At 35.9% G+C, this 25,391-nt stretch overlaps 2 long non-coding RNA genes across 2 annotated transcripts; both read left to right on the top strand.

The window, feature by feature from the left end:
• Positions 1–10: 10 nt before the first annotated feature.
• Positions 11–3,458, top strand: LOC127952672 (uncharacterized). Its single transcript, XR_008153026.1, has 3 exons — positions 11–733; positions 1,337–1,404; positions 2,639–3,458. It is a non-coding gene; the product is annotated as an uncharacterized LOC127952672 (long non-coding RNA).
• A 19,810-nt stretch (positions 3,459–23,268) lies between these two features.
• Positions 23,269–24,713, top strand: LOC127952671 (uncharacterized). The gene is made up of 3 exons (XR_008153025.1): positions 23,269–23,407; positions 23,573–24,522; positions 24,641–24,713. It is a non-coding gene; the product is annotated as an uncharacterized LOC127952671 (long non-coding RNA).
• The last annotated feature ends 678 nt before the right edge of the window (positions 24,714–25,391 follow it).

Here is a 25,391-nt window from a genome sequence, read left to right on the forward strand (position 1 = left end):
CAGTTTGTTTAAATTTAGTAAACTCCGCAACTTTGAAGGGGGGGGGGGGGGCATCATGGATTGGCCTGACAGAATCTTCAACACCTGTGTCACTGAACTTGACAAGCACAAAGGAAACATGATTTCAAAGTCCCTACAGCCAGTGTAGATTTGAATGTATAAGGCTGAACTGAGTGATGACTTCTCCCTGAGAAAACAAAGGACTTTCCTGATAATTAACATTTGAACTCCCTTGAATACCCTCCATCTTAAGTAACGGTGCCATCAAAGATGCATCACAACTAGGAGTTCGCACATCACACTCCCTCCACTTGGTTTCACTCGGAATTGCCAATAGTATAATCTGCATTAATGCAAGCAATTTATTTACAGTCATGTTTGGTGTCATTTGAATTTGTCTCAGGGCGACCGGTACAATGGTCTCAACCTTAGAGTAGATTAAAAGATAATACAGATCCTAAGGGTTAAGAAAGCTTTTGATCACTGCAATGGGAGTGCCCTTTTCCAGGGTCTTCCACGTAAATTGCCTTCTGTTCCCATTGAGGTGTAAACTACCCTGGTCTGGGACCTGACCTAATCAAATTCCAATGGTTAGTTTCTGTCTTCATCTCGGGGGATGTTTGTCTTGGTCTGAGGTATTTAAAGGATTGCAATGAAAGGATCCTGGGGATTCTGCAGCCAGAAAGCCCATGGTGTGTCTCTTCACTTCATACTATGTATTTTCTAAGCTCCGGTATGCATATTTTACTTTTAGATTAATCTTTGAGAATTTTATGTTTTATTATGCTATGATTTGATCTGTTTCAATTGGATATGTAATTGGCAGAACACATTTACCTGACTGATAATAAATGGTTAAATTTCATTTTATTGTGTTTTACTCTGTAATTATTGACTCTAGTAGATTACGTTGTATCCTTGTTAGCAACATGAGCACCCGAATGAACGCGTTAATGTAGGAGTTAACTAGAATGAATGTCTCAAGAATACTAATTAAAATGGCATAATGGCTAAATTCAAGTTCATACTAAAATGGAGTCAGATTTGAGTTTAACCTAAATTGAATAACTCTACGCGCTGAGTGACATACCAACATACTGCATGATGCGACATATACTTCATGTCCTGACAAAAGTGTTTCTATCACACAGCGCGAATAGTGAACTAAGATCTTCATGGCTAATTGCTCTTAAACTGTCAAATACACATTGAAAAAAGTTTTTCAAGCAATAATTTAATGGCCACATTTAATAGTTATGGCTGTTGTTTGAAAGCGTTAGTTTAAAGTAATTAATGGTATAAATACAAAAACGAATGAATATTCTGTTCTATCTAGGTTCAAAGCCATGTTAAAGGCTATCTTGTTTTTTAAGGAAGAAGAAATGGAAGAGATGATTTGGAAGTGTAAGTATGGCCAGAGACAATTTAGAAGAGACATGCCACTTCCTCAATCCTCCATACAACTATATAAGGAAAACCCGCAACGGCAAAAATTGCGGTTTTATGCACATGTCCTGCCCCTCCCGCTGGAAAGCCAATCATCTGCTTTTAACAGTCAATCAGGGAAATATTTAAGCCTATCGTCTGGTTCCACTGACACGTGCACAGTTGAGCTTTTGCGACAGCTGAGATGATTTGGCGACAGCGTGTTGTGGTATATGCAAGATCAGATGGAATCCACATAGAAGAGGGTGATAACAACGCGAAGGCACCGGACTACCAGTTAAAGCATTCAATGACAAATATGTTACCTTACATTCTAAGTAAAAGACACCGGCATTCTGGATAGAGACGTAAATGAAGTTGGTGTCGTGAACCCTTGAGCATGCATAGTAAAAGTATAACCTGTGGGGGAAAAGGCATTTTAAACCTTATTTTGGGGCAAAGTCATCAAACATTTTCAGTGATTTTTTATCATATTTTACTACTGTTTCTATACATGCAGTATGTCCCGGTGACCAGTGAAAGTGCAGTTCTGACTCTCTGCCCATTCATTTAGATAGGAGCCTGGTCTTGTTAGTCTGAAATAGCTGCCCGGAGGCATTGCCAAGATGGCGGCCGAGTGGCACGATTTACCTAAAAGGACTTTGGTATGGGCCACATAACTCTCAAAATAGAGCACACCTAACGTTGTAAAACCATTATTCCCGGATTCACAGGTCAATCTCAGACTAAAATGCATGTTCAAGCTTTCTTAACTGAAAATATCTTGTACTGGCACATCTTAAAGTTTGTCAGTGATATTATTGTGTCTCAAGATGCACACCAGTAAAGTTCTTAAGGCATTTTTATAGAAGTTATTTAAATATTCTGATTTAAACCAGGCCTAGTCCCGACTTAAACTAAGCCCTGTCTGTGAAACCCTGTCTCTGTGTTCAAACATGGAAGTTATACAAGATTGAAACAATGTCGTTGAATTTTCTGAGTGTTTCTACTTGTACCACATGACATGACCACTGTCCCTGAATGCTGCAGATTAATTAAGGCACCACTAGTATTTCCATTGAAACGCACAGTTCCCAGTCCAAGGACATGAACAGCTCTAAGTAGAACACAGCATATGATCTTGAGTATTTGACAACAGCATTATCTAACTGACTTGATAATGTCTTTATCAATCTGTTTCTTCCTCTTTTAGGATGCAGCTGACAAGATGGACTCCAGCAAGAATCCTCAGCGTTGATCAAGCAAGTCCACATCTAACCCATCTAAAGTTGGAATCATCTTGTAAGAAAACTTTGTAATGGATGAACAGACCGATCCTAGGCCTTCTATGTCCATTTTCAGACTTATTTATGCCCTGCACCTGGACTAAGTGTTTGAAAAGCACTTTATATTTTATTCAGCAGGTAATGCTCAACCTCGGAAAATGTGAGTTTTGATGCCATTTTGATGCCATTTTCTTGCGATTCTGAACTTTTCATGTTTTATGGGAAAGTGTTTTCATATAAAAAAAAAATCACAGTTTTCACACTTCTGTTGTGTTTTTAAATTAGCATTTGGATTTGAATTAAAATAAAGCAGAAGCAGAGGCATTAATGTTCCTTTATTTGTTTGCTTAAATCTATAGTACTACACTGAAAAATGTTTCAATGAGCTAATGAAAAATAAACAATATTTTATATGTCTATGAAAGCTATAAAAAAGAAATTTCTTAAATAAGAATTTTTGTTTTGATTAAATCTATATTTTTTCATTTGGATCAAAAAATAATTTTTTCTTGTTTTCTTCAAAAAGAAAAAATGTATATTTAGGGCAAGTTACTTTTTTTACTAAGACTCAAGTTGTAAAATATAGATGTAAATCATTACCCTGCATTTTTTTTTTATTGGATGAATAAAAATTTTTTTCAGTGCACAAAATCTTTACATAAACAATTGTTTACCTACTAAGTGATGGTAAACAGAAAACTGGATGTAAGTACATTTAATGTGTGCAATTTCATTAATGTAAATAAATAATAGATGGGAAAAAATCACTCCGTGGTCTTGACTGATTAACTGTAAAGGGGTCATATGATGCGATTTCAAGTTTTCCTATCTCTTCAAAGTGTTACAAGCTCTTGGTGCATAAAGAAGATCTGTAAAGTTGTAAAGACTAAAGTCTCAAATTCAAAAAGATATAAAAAATGCCTCGTTCTAACATGACACCCACATGTCTACATCACTGTGTGGGAAGATTTCCGTTCCACACTCAAGCCTGCAGCGTGTGACGCTGTGTGAAGTATTTTATGGAGGACTGTTTCCTGAACCTGCAGACTAGCTGGTTTGTGCTCAAAAGCTATTCCAAATTTGCAAAGACAGTCTGGCCCTTCTGACTCAGTCTGTAAGTACATTTTTTTATATTTAAAATTTTAAGCAGTGTAGATCAGTGCTTGTTTGTCATTTCTCTCATCACAAATGCAGACATGTTTTTAAGTAAAAAGAGAGTATAAGTAATTATAATCAGTAATTATGTCCCGACTGAATGCAACAAATGCCTCATTTGTAATGGGTTTTGTCTGGTTGTGCCGGAAGAAGGCACATGTTAAGGGACATTACATTTCCATCACATGATTGAGGTACTCAGCCAATCACAAGACACTGGATAGCTGTCCAAACAGAACACACATCGCTTTTCAGAACGATGAACTTGTACAAAAATCATGTACATGTAATTTACACAATAATGTACATCATGTGGCATAATGTAGTTTTTTTTACCTTAAACCACGTGAACACATTGCATTACACCAAAGCAACATAATGTTATTTTTAGCAACATCATATGACCCCTTTAACTTTGAATTATTGAATTCCTACAGTAAAGTCTCCTAAAGTTTACTGTTTACTGAAAATCCTGCTTTCTTATTTTAACATTTAAATCTTAAATCTTCACTCTCATTACTGTCATCCATTTTATTCTATTTTTAATATTAATAAAAACAATATTATTTAATATTCATATAATAATAATTTATAACATTCTCAATATATTACGAATTTATATAATAAAAAAACAATATTTGCAGACAGCAGATTCCACAGAGCTGTGTTAAGGGCAGTTGACCACACGGGGGCAGTAGCTCTTTAAAGATAGCTGTTATGACCATGGTCAAAAATGATACAATAACGAATTTTTTTTTGTGTTAATACTCCCAAGTATGACAAATCTAAGGGAAACTATGCATATTACCAGATGAGCAAATACAACTGAGAGAATTACATTTTATTGCTTGTTTACAAAATCAGAGATATGACCTCTTTATTTTTTAGAATAGTAATGTGAAACTGGGTGAATGATGAAAGAATCTGCAAAATAATAACAATTGTCAATGTCTGAAGTCTTTTACATTCAGAAAGCACAAATCAAAGAAGCAAGATGAATGCTCTGAGTGACAGCTCCATGGAGTTGTATCATCAGTCGAGGCGCTTCCCACAGAGCTCATGGGTTTCTTCTCAGCTGGACTGCTGTTGCACAAAGCCCTTCATGGATTTTATAGTGTTTTGCTGAAAAGTCAACCATAATGTGTCACTTATCACATTACCAATAGGGGGCTTGAGCACACTTCCTTTTTGACACCGTACTTTGTCCTGAATTTCTATTCTGATCCCATTCCAATGAACATCATAGTAATTTCATCATATTATATCTGACAGATTCTCACTGTGGCTGGAAACAGCTGTCGTTTTAACACCAGTATCAAAGCAATTTAAGATCATTTGCCTTTGCATGAGAGCGACGTAAATGATACAATGAAAGTTTCTTCTCTTTATTTAAAATATTTTAAAGAATCCAGGCCCAGCATTTTTATAAATTGCAGCATTTTGTATATGACAGAGAAATGGAGAGAGTGAAAGACACAAAGTGATTGAAAGAAAGCACCAGAGACACAAGGCTAAAAAACATGACTCTCAAAGAGCCGTATGCTTTGTTCTCTCACCATGAGTACATTCGGTTGAATCATTATCATCCATTTTCCTAATAGTACGCTGGACTTAAGAGGTGCCTTAGGTGTTAAGTAGTCATTTATGGCCACTTCTTTGATATTAGATGTTTAAAAATAATCACAATTACTTTGCTTACCAGTAATCAGATTTCCTGAGGTCTGTTTTTCTGGTAATTTCAGGACTTGTGTCTGGAAAGGAGCTGAATATTTGTTTGGAGTGATTGACAGTTCTGGTTAAAGATTTCAGAGCAGGGTGAGCGTGTCATTTGTGAGTACAGAGCCAAGGTATGTTGTGATTTCTGATTACTCACCTCTTGCTGCAAGGAAACACACACACACACACACACACACACACACACACACACACACACACACACACACACACACACACACACACACACACACACACAATAAACCTGCTTTCATGATGTTGAGCAGGGAATGTATTTCTTCCTCTAATGATTTCTCTTGCTTACACAATTTTATTACAAAGACAAATGAAGACTTATAAGCCATTTTAAAGATGCATTATGATAGCGAGTGGGATGTTATGGCTAAAGTCTGCTCCTTCGATGCTTCTCTGTTCTCTCTCTATCTCTCTTTCTCTGTTTTCTGTGCTGAGTCATTAGGGCTTTCTTTACTGATGGATGTTTCCAGACAGTCTCTTCTTCTTGTGCCATGCCAATCAAAAGAGGATGCAATCTATGCATATATGCCATATAAACAAAACATTTACTTTATGCACTGTTTGACTATGTATTAATCATTTCTGGCCCTAAATATGTAAGCACTATAGCTTTGGACACTGAAGCTGCATTTTAAAATGTATGAATTTATATAGATTGGATCAAAATAAGTGATATCTGATAAATGATTTAATTGTGGCATATGTTTGCATTGATCTTTGTTGTGGTATTCTTATGGTTAATTATGCAGGTCTACATAGATTTATCGAATTAAGGAGGCATTAAAAGTCAAGTCCCGCTCATTCCCTGATTACATTGTTTCTAATGTCTGCTCCTTTAAGTGTCTCTGATGGGGCTCACCACCAACTCAGCTGTCTGGACTAATTGATATCACACTTTTCTGGACTTTTTAGCAAAGGTCAGGAGCTGAGAAGGAGCACACGGGTTCAGGCTCAGTAAATCTCATGATTAAAAATATATCTCAATATACCAAATTAATTGCTATGAATAAATAAATAAAATTGAATAAAAAAAAAAATGGTTACAGTGTGACACTTAAAAAGGAAGTGAAAGAGAACAATCCAGTACTGTTTTAACAATACAGCCACAAGACTTAAACACTGTGCTTCAGTTATTTTAGTGTGATAAAATCACTTACATTTCTGTGTAAAGTTAATATCTGATTTCACAGCTTCATTGGAACATATTACAAAAAAATTAGCTTCACAGCTCAAATATTGCACAGTTACAGAAGAATTGGCGTACATGATCTATATTAATTTTATATTGGATGGTCTATATGTAGTTTCACATTTCTCCCATTTTTCCAATGCTGGCCCCAATGCTGTCATTTAATCTTAAAGTAACTGTATGTAAGATTTTTTTTAATTTTCCCTCGAAATGTTTCAAAATCTTATTGATGGTTCACTGCCTTCTAAAATGCTGAATGCTTTTGTTTCTTTCTCATACTCCCGGTGCTTGAAGTGGGCCGGTATGCACTGGTACTTCTTTATTTTAGCCGTTAGAGTACCTGCACTTTTTTGTGCGTATACCAGCACTTCTGACATGTTGCCGGTACTCAGAGTAAAAGCGTCGGGGTCTGGGTGATTATATATATAAATCACACTACTCAGGCGGGCTCACCTCTCATCTCGACCGATCACATGAATGAATGCAAACGGAGTGTGTGGAGCATGAGAGCATGTCAGGGCAGGCGCACAGAGTGGTAGAATAATAGTAATAGTAATAATAATAGTAAGTTTGGTGAGCAGGGAAATTCCACAATTCTTTTTCTCTGAAACATTTAGAAATTGAAAGTCGTTGACATTTCAAACCATTCTTTTTTAATTTAACCAGGGAGGTATAGGCTATATATTGCTTTGTGTTGCTAAATGCTAGGGGCCATGTTAACCCATTAAACCTTGACTTCTTGCATCACAGACACAATAAATTTACAGTATGACATGGATGTCAGCTGGACCTGTTATCCCTGTAATCTGCCTGCAAAAGGCTTCTGATTGGACATGATGGGAGTGTCATTGCTCCTTCATGCGCTCCTCTGTCTTTTTCACAGTGAAGTTGTTTATGTCTGTGTGTGTATGTTTGTGTGTACATCACATTTTGTGAACTTTTGAATCTTAATTGAGTGCCAGGTTCATATTTAATCAGACACATGTACGTACTGTCATTATAAACCTGCTGGGCTGCACATGGAAAACATAGTGGGTGACCATCATGAAATGGTGAGAGATTAAAAAAAATAAAATAAAATAAAATAAAAAACAATATTATTAACAGAACTGCTGTTTCTTTTCTAGTTCACATTCCTAGTTCCACACGTTCAAACCTTAAAAATGATGATTGGTCAGTTTATAAGTTAAATATGCAGAGAAACCATATGTTGTTTTTAAAATGCTTGAAAAAAAGGTCTTTGCAATTTAGTAGATTTGGTTTTGCTGCAGGATAGATGGTTTGACAGAACTAATTTAGTTCCCTTGAAGCAAAGCTTGCAAATATAAAATTTAAAAGGTTGATGGTTTTAAATGTCAAAGAGCAATAAAGGTTGTGAATGGTTAAAACATGGCAACCGTTGATTTAAACTCAAATGTTGAGCGCTGCCTTTGTCCCTGTGTGTTGTAATGGAGAAAGATTTTTCATATGTGTGCTAATGAGGTAGAATGTAATATAATAATGTAGTGATCACAGGTTTTATTTTATATCACACACACACACACACACACACACACACACTTGATATTCTATGTCAAAGTCTATCCACAGGCTCTTTGCTTTAATGGAAAGTCACATTAGATTTCCGTAAGGTGTTAAATGACCTTTTGGATGAGACTCCTCTGGGTCTGTCTGACCATACCAGCCCATCTACTGCATTTCTGACTATGTAAGTGCACATTTACAATGTGCATGACTTGTTCACACATAGATAGTAATGTAAAAGACACTAGAGGTAATTTGTTACTAAAAAAACAAACAAAACAAAATCTATCTTTTTTATATGCATTTTATTTTTACACACACAGAGAATTTGATATTTGGGATACACTTTTGGACAAGCGGATCCCTTTGATGTGGTAACAGAGTGCTTGCATTTTAAAATATGAAGAGATGAGTGGAGGAGAAGAATAGGGGGATTGTGTTAACAAGAGACTGTCTGCATCAGAGGTTTAATCTGAACAAAAATGAGTGTAATAAAGAAATAACATGGAGTTTTCTGGTTTCCCTCATGCTAATGAATAGTAATGACTCTTTCTATCAATAGCGCATGGTACAGGAGCACTCAGGGCATGTCCGGATCCACTTTTGCTGCTGGTTGGACTGAAACTTGCAAAAACACTTGCACTATGTATTGTGCTGTATGATAGGGCCCAATATCTACAATTATACAACTCTCTTAGAGCAAAAGAATAAACAGCTAAATCCAACAAGTATTTATATTGTTGCAGGCATGATATTACAGTATATTTACTGAATCAAATGCAGTCATTGGTGATGAATGTCTTGCCAGCAAAATTCACATATAACAGTACCAGTTTTTATTTTTAGAAAGTTTAGAAGTTAAGAAGCTAATGATCAGCTGAATGTTAAGAAGTTAATGCATTTGAATGTGGGACAGACAATAGCCTCTTAAGATTTCTGCACTCTGTTCCAAGTCTTCTGAAACCATTCAAGGGCTTTGTGTGAGAAACAGTATGAAAATCATTAATTTTGAAAATTATTAATTTAATTTAGTACTGATGAATGTGCATATATTTAATTTAATATATAAATTGTTTTGAAATCTTCAAAATTCTATAATTGTTTTTAAGTATAAGTTGACTTCAGAAGACTTTACATTTTGTGTTCTCTTATGAAGCTTGATGAATTGTATGGAAAGAGCAACTGGCACAGCCTTCAGAAGTTATCCCTTTGTAATGACTTTGTAATGAATCCCTTTGTACTTAAAAGCCCAAAACCAGCAGATTTTCAGTGTTAATGAGCTTCAAAACAAGCAGTCTGTCCTCCCATCATCTATACTCTTAAAGTATAATGCTCAGAAAAGCAAATTACCAATGCATTTCCATTAGTAAAATCACAAATTTCCATTACTCAAATTTTGCTCTGTTTGTGTGTGTGTGTGTGTTTTGGGAGACTGACTAAACTGAAATAAGTACAGCCTCCCTTAAAATGCAATTACCATAAAAAGTATCTTTGATAATTAAGTTGCAGAGTTATTGGTTAAAAGTGTTGTTAAAATGAGGTTCAGTTTGTTAACATTTCATGAACTAACAAAACATTTTTTTTTCAGCATTTATACAACTAGACTAATGCTTATTTATACTTTATGCTAATTTTTTCTATTGTTCATTTTTAATTAATGTCTATTCATAATACATTAGCTCATCTTATTGCATGGTGCCATCAGTCATCCAAGGCAACACTATAACCATCAGTTCATCTGAAATAATATACATAATTTATATATCTCAAAATATTAACAGCGAATGTATAGAATTAAACAATAGCCAATATTGAAAAATTATGAATTTAGCCACTTATACTCATTTATACAAGGCTGCATTTATTTGATCAAAAATTCTAAAAGCAGCAATACTGTAAAATAGTAATACAATTTAAAATAAATGTATTCTGATTGAATATATTTTGAATCGTATTTTATTCCTGTGATGCAAAGCTGAATTTTCAGCATCATTACTCCAGTCTTCAGTGTCACACAATCCTTCAGAAATCAGTCTATGGTCATTTGCTGTTTTTCAGTATTATTTGATTTAAAAAAGCATTTATTTGAAAAATAAATTGTTTGTAACATCATAAATGTTTAATGTCACTTTAATGCATCACTGAATAATAAATGTATACATTTCATAAAAAGAAAAAAGAAAGAAAATATTACTGAAACATCTGTCCTCGTCTTCCCACACCATGTCATGAGAAAAAGGTTATGATTTCACAAATTAGACCTACTGTACAGTAGGTCATTTGAAAGAAAAACCATACCATTAGACAAGCACATCATAGTGACATCATTATGGTGTAGAGAATCAGCTCAAATGGGGAATATGAATAATTAATCATAAATAGTTATAATTCATTATAAATATTTAGAAGATCTGCTAAAAGTATTTACTTGACATCTCAGTGTCAACTGTCTGTCAATTCTAAGAACGTTAATTTCCTGTTTAAGGAAAACAACTTTCTTACTTTACAATACTACTTAGAGCATGTAGCTAAAATCTGCATGATTAGGGACTCCAGTTATGAGCAAACAATGAACAACCCCAAGTGTGATACAAGTAAGACTTTATTAACTACATAAACATTTAAACTAGTCTAACACACACATACACACACACAAACATACACATACAGTGGGGCAAAGGAAAAAGTTTTAAATCTTAAGCAGTAAAGAGAAGAAAAATAAAAACATGAATAGTCCAAACACACTTTTGTAAAGGGTGCAAATGATACTTAATGTAAAAATGAATAAGACTAAGTTTGATACTTGCGCGTCTCGCCTGTTTGAAATAGAGTCCTGATGCACTTTGGGGTTCCAGTAGGTTGGCTGAAGTTAGGTGATGAGAAAGAATCATTATATATCATATATTATCTATGTACCAACATATAATATAAACTCTCGTTTAGATCATCAGAAGACAAATTCACAGAAAAATTACATGAGTGGTTCTATCATAAGCATGCATAAAACAGTATACAATACCAAAAGACTATATACAAGAATAGTAACAACATTCACAATGACCTGAAGTACTGTATATGTGTGTTCATTCAAAGAATGGTTTTCTTATGAATTAATTAGAGAAGAGTCCCTTTTTATGGGAGTTATGTGTCTGTTTTAGAGAGACTTGTGTAAGAGTTGCTTTGCCGCATTCCTTTGAGCCATAAAACTAGTGTTATCTGATAGTGTCTTTGGTTACCATGTAACAGATAGCTGTGTGTCGGATTGGTCCAAATGCTATAATGGTAAACTAAATTAAAAAGTAATCAAAAGTTGTTCAAACACATTTATCCATTAGTTGGTCATGCCTTGTCAGTGGGGGCAGTGTGAGTTAAATCTGTCACTGTTTAAATAAATGTGTTGCACTTTTCTCCCTGAAATCATACACTTTCTCCTATACTTTCACTTCTTCACTGGCCCAGCAGGTTGCTTAGGAACCCTATCAGATTAATGTCCTGCCTTATCGAGTCACCCTCCCAATTTCCTGTAGTCGTGTCCCTCCCTCTGGCTTACGGTCCCCTGGAGCCAGAAATGGTGTGAAGACGAAGGAAAGAAAGAGGGGAGGGGATGGGGGCAAGAGTGTAAGAAAGAGGCGTGAAGCCAATGTGACAGATGGAAAAATGAAGAAAAAAACGCATAAAATGAGAGGAGAGGGACAGAGAGATGGTTGTAATATTTATCTAAAGAAGTTTTTCTAATTCTGTCTCATTTACTTAAGGCTAAAATCAGTGAGTTATTATCTTTTATATCCATTAGTTGGTATATTTTGCTGCAAAAAAAACAAAACAAAAAAGGTAAGCAACAGATCATTTACAACCATATTCTTAAAAATAAAGATGTTTCTTAAGGTTCTTCACAGCAATGCCATAAAGAACCATTTTTGTTTCCACAAAGAACCATTCAGTCAAAGTTTTTTTTAAAGAACCATCTCTTTCTCACCGTTTAATAATCTGAAGAACTTTTTTCGCCATAAAGAACCTTTTGTGAAACAGAAAGATTCTTCAGACGTTAAAGGTTCTTTATGGAAACATTTAGACAAAAAAAGGTTTGTCTATGGCATCATGAAGCACCTTTATTTTTTAAGAGTGCAGAGCTGTATCATGGCATTAAGATTGGGGTTTTTGGACAGTGATAAATTGGTAAGACACCGATTTTGGATTGATCGAACACATCTCTTGAGGCATGGGGTCATAATGTCACTTTGATGATTGAAAGGGTCATGACGCAAGCACTCGAGGCCAAATCACAGGACAGCCTCTTTGCTTAAAGACATATGATGGCCCCATTTGTTCACCGATGTCTTTTAATCTAAGAAAGACCATGGCACCTAAATGTTGGACTTATAGGAAGAGACAATTCCCATTGACTCAGTTCTGATATCCAGTCAGAAGATGGTGATTCATATATGTTCCTGGAATACTCCCGAGGATCGTAAGTTAATCACTGGGCCAGACGAGATCATGTGATTTGCTGCAATCTTTATTTTCACTTCTCTTCAAGACTAGAAGGTAGTTGCTGAATGCAGCGGCATCTGAATCAGACTCATTTCATGGCATAACATCATATTAGTTTTGCAAATTATGCCAAATGTGCCATATCACAGTGAAAGTTCTTTTGATGTTCTTCTGTTTGTTTTTGACTCACATTAATGCTGGGAATTATGAAAACAAATGAAGTCTAGATTTGGAGAAAATAGCTTTTGTGCTTTGATTATCTATCTATCTATTCATCCATCCATCCATCCAGATAAATAGATAAAAAAATTTAACTACACGTATATAATAAATGTAACCCTTTTTGTAGTTACTTAATAATAGTATACCAATTTTGCAAGATAAAAGCAAGCACAGCATATTTAGTATCTTATAATATAAGTATCTTACATTAGTAACATTAATAATAATTTGTAATTTGTAATAACAATCACAAACACACATGCACACAAGTCATGCAATGGAGAAGGCATAGCATATGTACAGGCGTAGGTGTAAAACTGAGCTTTACTCACTTACACATGTACACACAATCACATTGAAAGAGCAAATAGAGATTATGTAATCTAATTTCACATGTCAGCAGTTTCTTCAAGCAATAATGTCTCCCTCTGTCTCTATCTGTTTTCCCTGTCAGGATAGGCTGTCCTGGGCTGCACTGATGAAGATCTATTACACAACAGAGAATCACAACATGGCTTCTCAATTAGTAAGATACTGATTCCCTACAGTACAAGGCAACATGAACAACTTGACCCATCTGTACCCCTCCAGAATGATTAAACATTAACCATTAATCTCCTCATCAAAGCAACCAATTACTTTTCTTGTGTGCAGCATTGGTTCAATGCTAATCACATCAGAGGTGAGTGTGTGCATCTACAGGGTTGGATTACAGTAAAGTTCCTCTCTGCTGCACGATCGCAGTCATTTAATAAGTGTGTAGAGTGAGTTGTACATTGTCAGTCGGCTTCATTAAATCAGTCCACACTGCCCTTGCATTCACAAGCAGCTGTTACTTGTGAATGTTTTAATAACATTTTATAATGTTTAATACAGCTGTTCTGTCTGTTTCTTGAATCTGATTGGCTGATAGGAGTGTGATATACTAGTGATAACAGAACTCCAGCCGTTTAACCATTGGTATCACTCTCCTTGTGATGGCAATAATATACTTTTATGTTTAAACTTCAAATATGTGGTTTGTTAATAAAGATAAGATCTATTTGAAAATTTGCTCAAGGGCATCAGGGCATTTTAACTTTCACCAACAGCTTGTAATAAATGCATATAAGCCAATAAATGCACTGAGCAGTGCTGTCATCAGAAATCACCCTTTCCTCAGCGAACATTCAAACTAATGTTTTATTGTGAATATATATATGATAAATATAACAGCAGAATAACAGCATTTATGTGAAATGGAAATATTTTGAAACAGTATGTCTTTACTGTCACATGTAAATACTTGTAAATTGTAAATACGTCTTGTCAAATGTATTTTAAGTGTATTTGTTCGAGCCCTCTTCATTCACAGAATGGCCATGTCAGGTTCACATATAGAAATGATCATGAGAGGGTGTTTCAGTATTTGTATGTGCTCTCGGTTTGTGAGTATTTGTTTTTATAGCTGGAGACATGCTGAGTGACTAAGCGTAATGATTGTAGGTCCCTGTGGTGAGTGGTCTATCCTGCCAGTGTGTGATAAGTAAGCCAGATCCCCAGATGCACATTCACTCTTTCTCCTCTTTCTTTCCCCTCTATCTCTCTCTCTCTTTCTTAGGGGATCTACTGAAAATAAACAAACGGCTTCATGCATGCTCTCCTGATGCTGGCTAGCTTAAACAGGCCTGAAACAAAACCAAGGGGATACGCAGTCACACAAAGAAACATGCACACACAGATTCTGTTTTTGGTTCACCTTACTAAGCTTTTGTGATGTTAAACTTCAAATACCTGGTGCCGTATGCGTCATGTGGTACAGAAATCACTGCATGCCGGCACCCTATTAAAACCGAATTAAGCGAAACGATGTGTCATGATGCTATCAGAATGACCCCATAGCGGGTCTAACAAAAAAGAACACGCCATAACCTCCAGAGGGAATGTAATTCCCAGAGTGCTCTGTGATCATATGGAAAGCCAGATGGTGCAGAATTCAAATATTAAATAAGACATTTAATGAAGAATCTAGCCAACAATGACTTTGTATGTGAAAGGCGGTAAGCTAGCATGCCTTGGAAAAAAAAAGAGAGGGGGGGGGGGGTGTATTTTATGCTGAAAATTACTATTTTTATAGTTTTACACTATACGTGCATTTAACAAAAATATCATTGTGTTATTTTGTTCAGTGTTCAGTTTACCATTTACCAGCTTACCGTATATATATATATATATATATATATATATATATATATATATATATATATACATTTCTGTGTTTTATTTAAAGTCCCCCTCCTGCCACTAATTTAATCTCTTAAAACACATCTTTAAACTAATATGTCTAGGACTACTTTGCCTGATGAATTTGCATGTGGTTTGTCCTTAAACATATTAAAAGCAACATATAGGCATGTAAAGAATGTTAAAAACATGACTTTCATAATGCAGGTCTTTCGGGAAATGTAATTCTATATCCTGCCCCAATTTTGCCCTCCAAATAATGTGTTTGGTATCTGTAGAATGAACAGATTTTCTGTTTTCCACTTGAGGATGATGAAGTCATTTGGTCCTTATCTCTGTAATTACGTCTGCTTTGGCCTGTTGGATTCTTAATGATGACTGGCTTTCTCACCTTTGTGCCCCTTTACCTCCTCCCCATCTGATTGGTCTGTGTTGTTTTATAACGTTCCTTTGACGATTAGCTGATGAGGGTCAGGGTGAATGAGGTATTTGTTTATCGTGGGGATGCAGCTGAGGACACACATACACAAACACAGTTTTGCACTTGTAAAAGGTAGTTTGTCAGATGTTATAGTTATGTATGTGTATTAAACTGTAAGGGCCCTATCACACACCCGGCTCAATGCGACGCAAGGTGCAGTGCAAGTGTGTTTGCTAGTTTCAGTCTGGCGGTGTTCACATTTTCCCGTCCGTCTAAAAAAGAGGTGTGTTCAGGCGCATTGCTGGCGCATTGCTATTTTAAGGAGCTTAAAATAGACTGTGCCATCGACCAACTCAAACCTGGTCTAAAGTCTGGCGCAATGTTTTTTCTTTGTTATTTAAAGAGCGTGTTAGTATAGGCGGGTTCACAACGCATGTACACGCTGCTTATTAAACACAGGGACACACAGCAGCACACAAACATGCCAAATATTAAAAATTAAAGAGATTGCAATGCATAAGCATTTTTTATAAGCTAATTAGTTAAATAAATAAATAAATAAATAAATAAATAAATTGGCTACATGTCATAATGGATAGTCATCGCATGTATCAGAATTAGGCTATCTATTTGCTTGCACACGAGCAGCTACGTTTCATCTCGGAGACGCGTTCTGTCTTTGCGCTTGTCAAATTCCCCCGTGTAAATAGCAAATCTGTCATGGCACGAGTGCAACTGGCTCTTAAAGGGAATGGAAGATGAGACTCTGATTGGTTTATTACACGTTACGCCCAAAAAAACACCCATTACTCATTAAAAGAATAGGGAGAACCCGTTTAGACCATGCGCCCTGAGTGCACCTGCGCCGTGCACTTTACACTTTGAGTTTAGATTGTTAAAATAGGGCCCAAAGTGTGTGTGTCTGTGAGGCTGATAATGCAAACATTAAAAGTGACCCTGAAAACAAAAGATTTTGGTGACACTCTAATTAAGGCAACAGTTCTCATGATAAACTAGTTGCTTGGCATGCCTATTATTAACATATTGGCTGTTTATTAGTACCCAAATCATAAACAGCTACCTTTCTAACTATTAATCAGCAGCAAATTTGAGCAGTAAATCTTAGTTTATGGTGAGAATTGAATCTTAAAATATATATATTTTTAGTCAGTCTCTTCTGCACAGCAAAGCTACATTTATATGATATAAAATACAGTTAAAAACTGTAATATTGTTATAAATGTAACATATGTTTAAATTGTAATTTTTGTGAAAACTATCTTTTTTTTTCAAGATCCTTTTTGTTGTTGTTGTCACTTTTGACCAATTTAATACATCCTTACTAAATTAATTTAATTATAAAAAATAAAAATAAAACTTTTGTACAGTGGTGTACTTTTTTGTATTAAGTTAGAAACGCATGCAAAATTTAAGCCTGTTTACTACTGGTCTCAGACTTTTGGACCCCATGTGCACTGTTCAGTGCTTCGTTCACTTACATAACACATTTATACTATTTTCATAAGCTTAATCAGCCTTATTACGAGTAATTGTGATGTATATATGTCTGATGTACATGTTTAAAGCCTGTCTTTCAATGAACGAAGCACTCAGTGAAACTGGATTGTATTGCTTGTATATATGTGTGTGTGTGTACGGCATTTTACACATAATTGAATGCAGCTCAGCTCCGGTGTTTCACAGTTCAAAGAGTTTCCAGTTTGGCTGTCACAGACTCGACAGCTGGCAGATGAAACATATTTTGGAGCACTCACACACAACATTAAACCCACACACAAGGACATATTTGGTGCTTCTGAGGAAATGTCTGAACAGTCAGACAAAGGCAGTTGAGTCAAAACAACGAATGAGGTACACACAAGTTTAGTCCACAAAACAGCTCACCACACACACCTACCAGGGCCGTCCTTAGCTGACACGGGGCCCAATGTGGGGTACAGAGCGCTCGTGTTCTGGGGGGTTTGCAGGGCCTCAAGCGCGGGGCGCGGTGTGACCGCATCAGATGCACCCTACTAAGGACGGCCCTGACACCTATGATACATGACCCTCATTTTGAGCCCTCACTCAACTGTAAAATAAATATTTTTTTGTTGTTGATGTTTCATCTAGACACACTCATTTTGCACTCTGTTAGACGTTAGATGTTATACTAAACATCAGCTTTCTTGGAATGTCACTCGGCCAATCAAATTAGAGGAACTGTTTAATAAACACATTTTTGTCCAATCAGATGCTCTCTATACGAGAATGTCACTCCCCCTGATAGCACATACAGTACATATAGTGACTGAAAGTTACACTCTTAAAAATCTTGGTGTCAGTTGTTCCAAAGAAACTTTACCATCCATGAAACCTTTTAATTCCACAAAAGGTTCTTTACAGTGGAAAAATTGTCTTTAGATTATTAAAATGTTCATCAGGCTAAAAAAAAAAAAAAAAAAAAAAAAGATTTGTTCACTGAAAGGTTCTTTGGGAAACCAAATCTTGACTTTTTAAGTATGAGATGTCATGCTTTGACTTGTTTCAATAGGAAATATGTCAGTGAAGGTAAGAACACTGCATCGGTTGAATCATTTATTGGGCTTACTTTAGTCATTCATACACACAAATACAGAAAGACACACTGCTTAGTAGTATTAGGAATGAATCAATCACAAACTTTATAACCACACTTGAGCAACAAGCTGCACTCAGAAATAACCGTCAGCGTTAATCTATTGTGTTGAAGCATACAAGGCATGAAACCATACCACATTTACCGTGAAATGATAAAACCAGCCATTATGTACTTGTGTCTCGCTTGAAGTGGCACTTCAGCTGATGTGCTAACCCAAGCTAAGTGGTGTACACAGGACAGTTTAATTATATCTCTGACTTGTGCTGTGATAAAACCTTTAGCCTCCATTGTGTGGAATTGTTAGAATGAGAAAAGCCCACCAGACTGGACTGACAAAGTCAGAAATTTCTAATAGAAATTATTGTTACACTGCTTTACACAATAACATGCATATGGGCATACTTGCAAACAGCAAAAGCAGCAACAAAAACAAAAAGTAATAGTCACTGACATGAAATGTGTTGTAGCATACCCAAGTTTCCTTGACTCCATCGACACCTACAGCCCATTTACACCAGGAGCTCCAAATGAATCTTCCGTTTCCTCTCCTCTCTGTCCCCTGTCTTGCTTTGTGCCTTAGTGAGCTATAGGGTCACGGAGGTCAACGAGTGTGCATAAGGAGCTGGGACCTTTAACATTTTTTCTCCATTGATATAAGCACACACACACACTCACGCACACACTCAGTGTTGCAAACACACTTGAAATGCCAAAATGCTAATGTTAACATTTACTTCGATGCTGTGGGACTAGGCTGTTCAAACATGTGAGGGAGATCTGAGGTCAAGAAGGAGATTAAACATTCTCAGTGCATCTCACGCCGTCTATGTGTGTGTGTGTGTGTGCATGACGTGTGTTTGCTAATACTCTCACCACCTCTTCTTACGTGTCAATCTGATACATGCTGTTATATTTCACAGGCAGAAGCAGAAGGTAATTTTGCTGTACAGCCACACGCTATATTTTTCATTTGATTATAGAATATCTGTCAGATGACCAGAGCTATGATAGGTATATATCCTACCACCTGCAAGAGCTCTTTTCTCACTTCATCAGCAGTGTCCATCTCTCACTCCCCCGCTATCTCTCCATCTAAAAGCAGGCTAAGATAGGCCTGATAAGCGTCTCAGTTCATTCTTACACCCCACTGGAGTCCCGAGGGACCGAGGTCAATAATCACTCTCACTGGATCTCACCTGTGCAGTACACATATCTAAGACTGCAAGCTTTCATCTCTTCCACTTACTTCCTTTTCCCTGCCATTTGATTCTCACTGAAAAGTGTGCACTAGTTATTGTGAAACCTTTAATTAACCGGAAGTAAAATCGCCAGGTTACATTTTTATTTAATACACTCCAAAATAATCATGATTTAAATAAAACCGTTAAAATTATGTATTTAATTTGCGCATAATATTTCCATCCATTTGGAGTTAACCATTAAACTTAAACAAATAATCTTGATATGATGTATATTTATCATAAAATTAAACAAGAATGAAATTTTGTGTAAGAATACTAATAAAATGAATGTGTTTTAGGTTTATATTTGTATTACAAATAAATTGAATTTGCTTCAACCTAACACATTTGAACTGAATCTTGTTCCACATTTGGCTATATTTAAACCATATACTCATAAAATTGTCACAATTAACAAACAGATGTTCTCCAAACAATATTTCAGTAAATACACTTTGAAAATATAATTGGTTAAATAAAATCTAAATTATGCAAATATTTAATAGTAAACAGTTCCATAGAGTAAGTTAACAAACATATTTGTGAGACAAGTAAAGTTATTTTATAATCCTCTTTGCCTTATGAGTAAAACAAAGACATTCTGCTATAATATAATGAATTGTAGCCTTGGAAAGGTATTTTTTCTTGCTCTGTATTAATATGACTCAATGCAACATTCTTCAGCATTTTACATTTTTAAAAGCACTTCACAAACTAATCTGGACATGATTAAACATCAGTGATATTAATGCATTAACGCCATTTATATGTTGCTTGCAAACATGTTTTATCTGAATGCATTTTAATGGTCAGTAGATAGAAATGCTGTTTAGAATCAGACAGTGCTTTTTTAAAACAATTCATCTATTGTTATAGTATTTACTCATATTTGTAGTTATTAATTTTACTTAAACTTTTATAACAAAATTTTTATTTTGGTTATTTGCCAATGACACACATCCAGTTTTACATTTCTTTAAGTAAAAAAAATAAATAAATAAAAAAACACTTTGATTTTGTATCTTTTATACATCTACCAGCAGAGACTAACTGGCTTGTGCTATTCAGAGTATGAGTCTTGGTTTGAAAAGTTGATTTTCAGTTCCTAACTGGCCGAAATGAGAAAAGAGGATGACTTCTTAGTGTTTAAAGTGTTATTATGTTGAATTGAGAACAGTTTCTGTTACACTGGAGTGTTTGGGGTTACATTTGTGCTGAAGAGTAGTGCTTGTGCTTAGGAAAATGATGAGTAGATGAAGTGTATGTTGCTTCATTGGAATTACTAGCAATTACTATGCAAATGCTGGCAAAGAGGCTAATTTTGTGTCTCTTATGTTTCCTGTCAACACCATACATTACACTGGTTAAAAATGGATTTGTTTAGCATACTAATGTGTGCCATAGTTCCCTGCATTACTTCTCTTGCATTACTTTGAAGTGTACTCGTACTGAATTCATTTACTGTAGTTCACAGTTTTGTTTAATGTTTAAGAAACCCATTTCCAAATGCATGGAGCTGCTGTGTTGAATTAAATTAAGTTCATCCAAACGATTATTTTTTTCTACTCCCTTTAATTATATCTAACGCATAATAATGCATTGTGGCCATTGAGAGGCATGTGAGGTTGCAGACATGAAAGGGATGAAAGCAATGAAACCAGTTCATTTGACATCCAGTCATTTTGTGAATATTTCTATTTCAGATGGATCCAAATCATTAGTGTGGCTGATCTTCTTTTGTGACAGCTGCTGGAAAGTCTTCTCCCCTTGAAGATTCTTCTCCTAATTGAAGATTCATGACCGACAGATTTCAATTTGTCCTGGTCCCAGGGCTCTGGGCGCTGGAGGAATTTTTTTTTTTTTTTTCACCCCTAATGTCATCATCACAATGTCTAGAGCTCGGGATTCTTTTCTACAGAAGGGTTCATCTGAGTCCTGTACTGATGATCCTGCATGACTTTCATTTCTGATAATGACCTGGATATCAGAGCCGCTGTCAATGACTGAGCAGAGCAGGCATGATAAAGACAGGCAGAGGAAGATTATTGTGCAGTGCAGTGTGGGTAAGTCAGTGTGGAGGTGGACTAATGTCAACCCATTCTCACTCCAAAGGCGTCAAAAACCGAAGCATGGTCAAGCGCCCCTAGCGTCACTTTTATGACGCCAAATGTGCCTCTCGGCGTCGACTATCGAAGCACTACGACCTTCATTGCTTTCAGTGGGAAACTTTTGGCGTCAGAATTCGACACGAGGACATGAGATGTTTATCGCTATGAAATCACGTTCAAGAAGTCTCATTCAGCACACATCGCGCGATACTTGCTATCAGTTCCACAGTTTGGGTGAGTAGTCGTATATACCAAGGGGCAAGGAACTCGACCGGAAGTTGAAGTCGGGTGGGGGCTGCCATCTTTTAGCAGAACTTCACTTGCGTTAGCATTCCCATTGACTCCCATTCATTTTGGCGTCACTTTGACAGCGAATAACTTTACATCTGAGGCGTTTAAATACTCTGTTTGTCCATGATTTATTTCTAAAGATACACGAAAATGTATAAAGGGCTCCATTACCTTCTATGTTACATTATGGCCCCGTATAAACAGTTTTTGTAAAAAATAGGCTAACGATTGCGTCATAACCACTCGGCTCTCTGTCGCATTACCGTACAGACAGGAGGAGAAGCTCGCAGGCAATTAACTTAATATGGCGTACTGGCGTTACATTTTAAAATACTATACAAAATAATTAATCCGAATACTTACTCCTGCTCACTCACGACTAAGAACTCCTCGCTCAAGCTCGCCGTCTCTGCCAGATTAACGAGGGCAGTTTGCACGCACAGCCACTTAGAAGATTTACATCTGTCAGACAGGTTGCTGACATCGTCAAGCTTCGTTTGAGTCTGCGCGTCAGAAACGGAAGTGCTAAAAAACGCTAAAACTGGGCTTCATTTGTCTCAATTGAGTTCCAATGGGGTCGCTGTGTCCATTTCTTTTACTGTCTATGGTATATACGCTCTTTTAATGCCTTTTATCAAATGTATTCTGTCTTCTTTATTAATCAGATTAGTGCCATATGTTTAATCGCTGTATTATATCGGTCATCCGCGGCTGTCTTTGAGTTTCATTGCGTTTAAATAAATGAACACAGCTGCTAATTAGTGTGATTAAACTCTATCTGTCACGTGACGTGCCATAGACCTTCGATCCGTTTTATATTATTATTAATTTCAGGATTAATGATGTAAGTTGTATTTGTAGTAAAATCATGGTAATCACGACACAATAGTAATAAATGAAATGTGAAGTTAAAACACAGTAAATGGGACATTAGTAACTGTAACTGTAGTTTTACTATGATATATTAATAATCAATACAACAATACAATAATCACCAAACCAGCTATGTTTGTATCACTGTAATGTTAGTGTTTTTATGTGCTTTTATATGACAGATATCACAGTAATCATGTGTTCTGTACCATGCTTTTAATACCTTTTAATGTGAATCCAAAAAAAAAAAAAATCAAATTAAAAATAAATAATAAAACATGTATTTTTCCATCTTGCAGTTCATTCATATCAGTTTATATATATATATATATATATATATATATATATATATATATATATATATATATATATATATATATATATATATATTTTGCTCACAGATCATTATTAACATTCTGTATATAATTCAATTTTATTTTCTCTCCCCTTTTTTATTATTTTTATTTTTAGCTGAAAAGACGTAAAGGCAGTCAGCCCAGTGGTGTTTCTGGAGAGGGATTCCTTCAGAAATGGAGAAGACAGAAAGCTGCGGAGGCAGATATATGCAGCAGTAAGTCTGTGATAGTTTGTCTCTTTTATCAAAAATTCCTGCTGTTATAATTTGTACAGCATTTGTTGTTTCTTAAACTGTTGCACTGTCCAAATACCCACACTTGCCATCTTTTCACTTGACCACTTGATTACTTATTTGAAGTCTTTCCTGTATTTGGCCTAGTGTTCGAGTGAGCATGATGACCACGAGTGTGTGTCGAACTTTTCATGACCTGATGACTGTGTTTCCCAATCCTGATCCTGGAGAACCCCAGCACTGCACGGTTTTGGTGTCTCTCTTATCTGCCTTGGAGTCTTCACTGATGAGCTGATGAGTTGAATCAGGTGTGTTTGATCAGGGAGACATCTCAAATGTGCAGTGTTGGGCTTCTCCAGGACCAGGATTGGGAGCCACTGCCTTATGGGACACTTATGTGTTTAAAGAGATTTTTAATATCTAATTATCAATATTTCACATACTGTACATTGGACAGCTTTCCATGACCTCTTGTGAGATCTCGGCAAAAAGTCTGACGATTTATTCCAAAACATGATGCATGATGGGATACACTAAGCTTTGTATAGCGCTCCAGAGCAGTATTGGAGAGGTTTAGTGTGTGTTAAGGACGCTGTGCTTTGGCATTATTAAGACCGGGGACAGTCTCGTTCACACACTGTCACGTACACACACTCTCAAGTGGCCAAGACTGCAAGTGTGGGTATCTGGACAGGGTCAAAGTCTTAAAAATGATCCCTAAACACATCACAGTCTTAATAATCCAGTTTAACACTTGTATGATATTGTACAAGCCCCAGGACTGTCTCATCTGACACTATCAAAGAATTCATATGACTATAGCTTGTTATTAATTACTTGCTTTCAATAATGGATTCATTTAACATTTAATTATACAGCATCTTTACAGAGGTGTAATGTACAAGCTGCACATAATTAATAATATGTCCTTCCTTCTGTCTTACAGGATTTTTTCCAGATAATGCTGTTCTTCTTTTTCAGGTCTAAAATATCGAGCTCAACAGCTATTTTAAGAGCCAACCCTCACAAACCTTCCTAAAACCTAAAAGAGCTATTACTGAGTCTCAGCGAATCTTGCCATGATCAGCTCTTCCCAGGTACATTTGTTTACTCCAAAAATGCTCTGGTCTGAATCTTACTTTAAATTAACTTAATTATGTTTAATGAGCAATATTAATTGCACAGAGAGTAAGTAGAGATTATCTTGTTTCACAGAAGAGAAGGAAGACCAAGGATATGATTTGCTCAGGATGAGAAATGAAGATGGCCATCTTGAGCTCAAACAAACAGAAGTCCTCTGGTATGTGTGTGTTGAAGCAATGTTATACAACATTTTATGATGATCTCTCACAGAACTGGTCATGTCAGCCTTGATTTCGTTTTATACTATTACAATTACAGCATGTTAGCAAAGTGTGACTGGACATTTTTAATATTATGTTTTTAAAAACACACCACCTGTTTTATTAGCAGACAAGTGTCATGAAATTGGTTTAGTTGATATAAACACCAATTGACATTATTTCATTGTTTTGTAAATGTTATGTTATTAATTGTGAATTGATAGTTGATTGGTTTGAAGCCAGGCCTTACACTGCACAGACTAAAACACATTTGTGAGAGAAGTCAGGAACTTTGGAGAAAGATTCTAGAGGAAAAAAACACATTTACTGCAACAACAGATGAATTCTAGAGTCTCTGAGAACTACACATGCTAATGTCTCATGAGCAAGACCTTTGCTTCTGTAACTTTTTCTTAATTCTTGCAGAATGACATATTTATTGCAGTATTTTTATTTGTACAGATGATCTCATCAGCCAAATGAGGGCTTTTGACCAAGTGATGCTCTTGAAAGGAGTGAAAGAAGAGGATGTGGTAAATTGTCTTCAGAGAAAAGCTTCTCAAAAGATCTTAAAACAGCTTGAAGAATGGTAAGTGTACAGTACTACAAGGGTCATAGTTACT

This window comes from Carassius gibelio, chromosome B3, assembly GCF_023724105.1.
Source record: "Carassius gibelio isolate Cgi1373 ecotype wild population from Czech Republic chromosome B3, carGib1.2-hapl.c, whole genome shotgun sequence".
Classification (NCBI taxonomy): Eukaryota; Metazoa; Chordata; class Actinopteri; order Cypriniformes; family Cyprinidae; genus Carassius; species Carassius gibelio.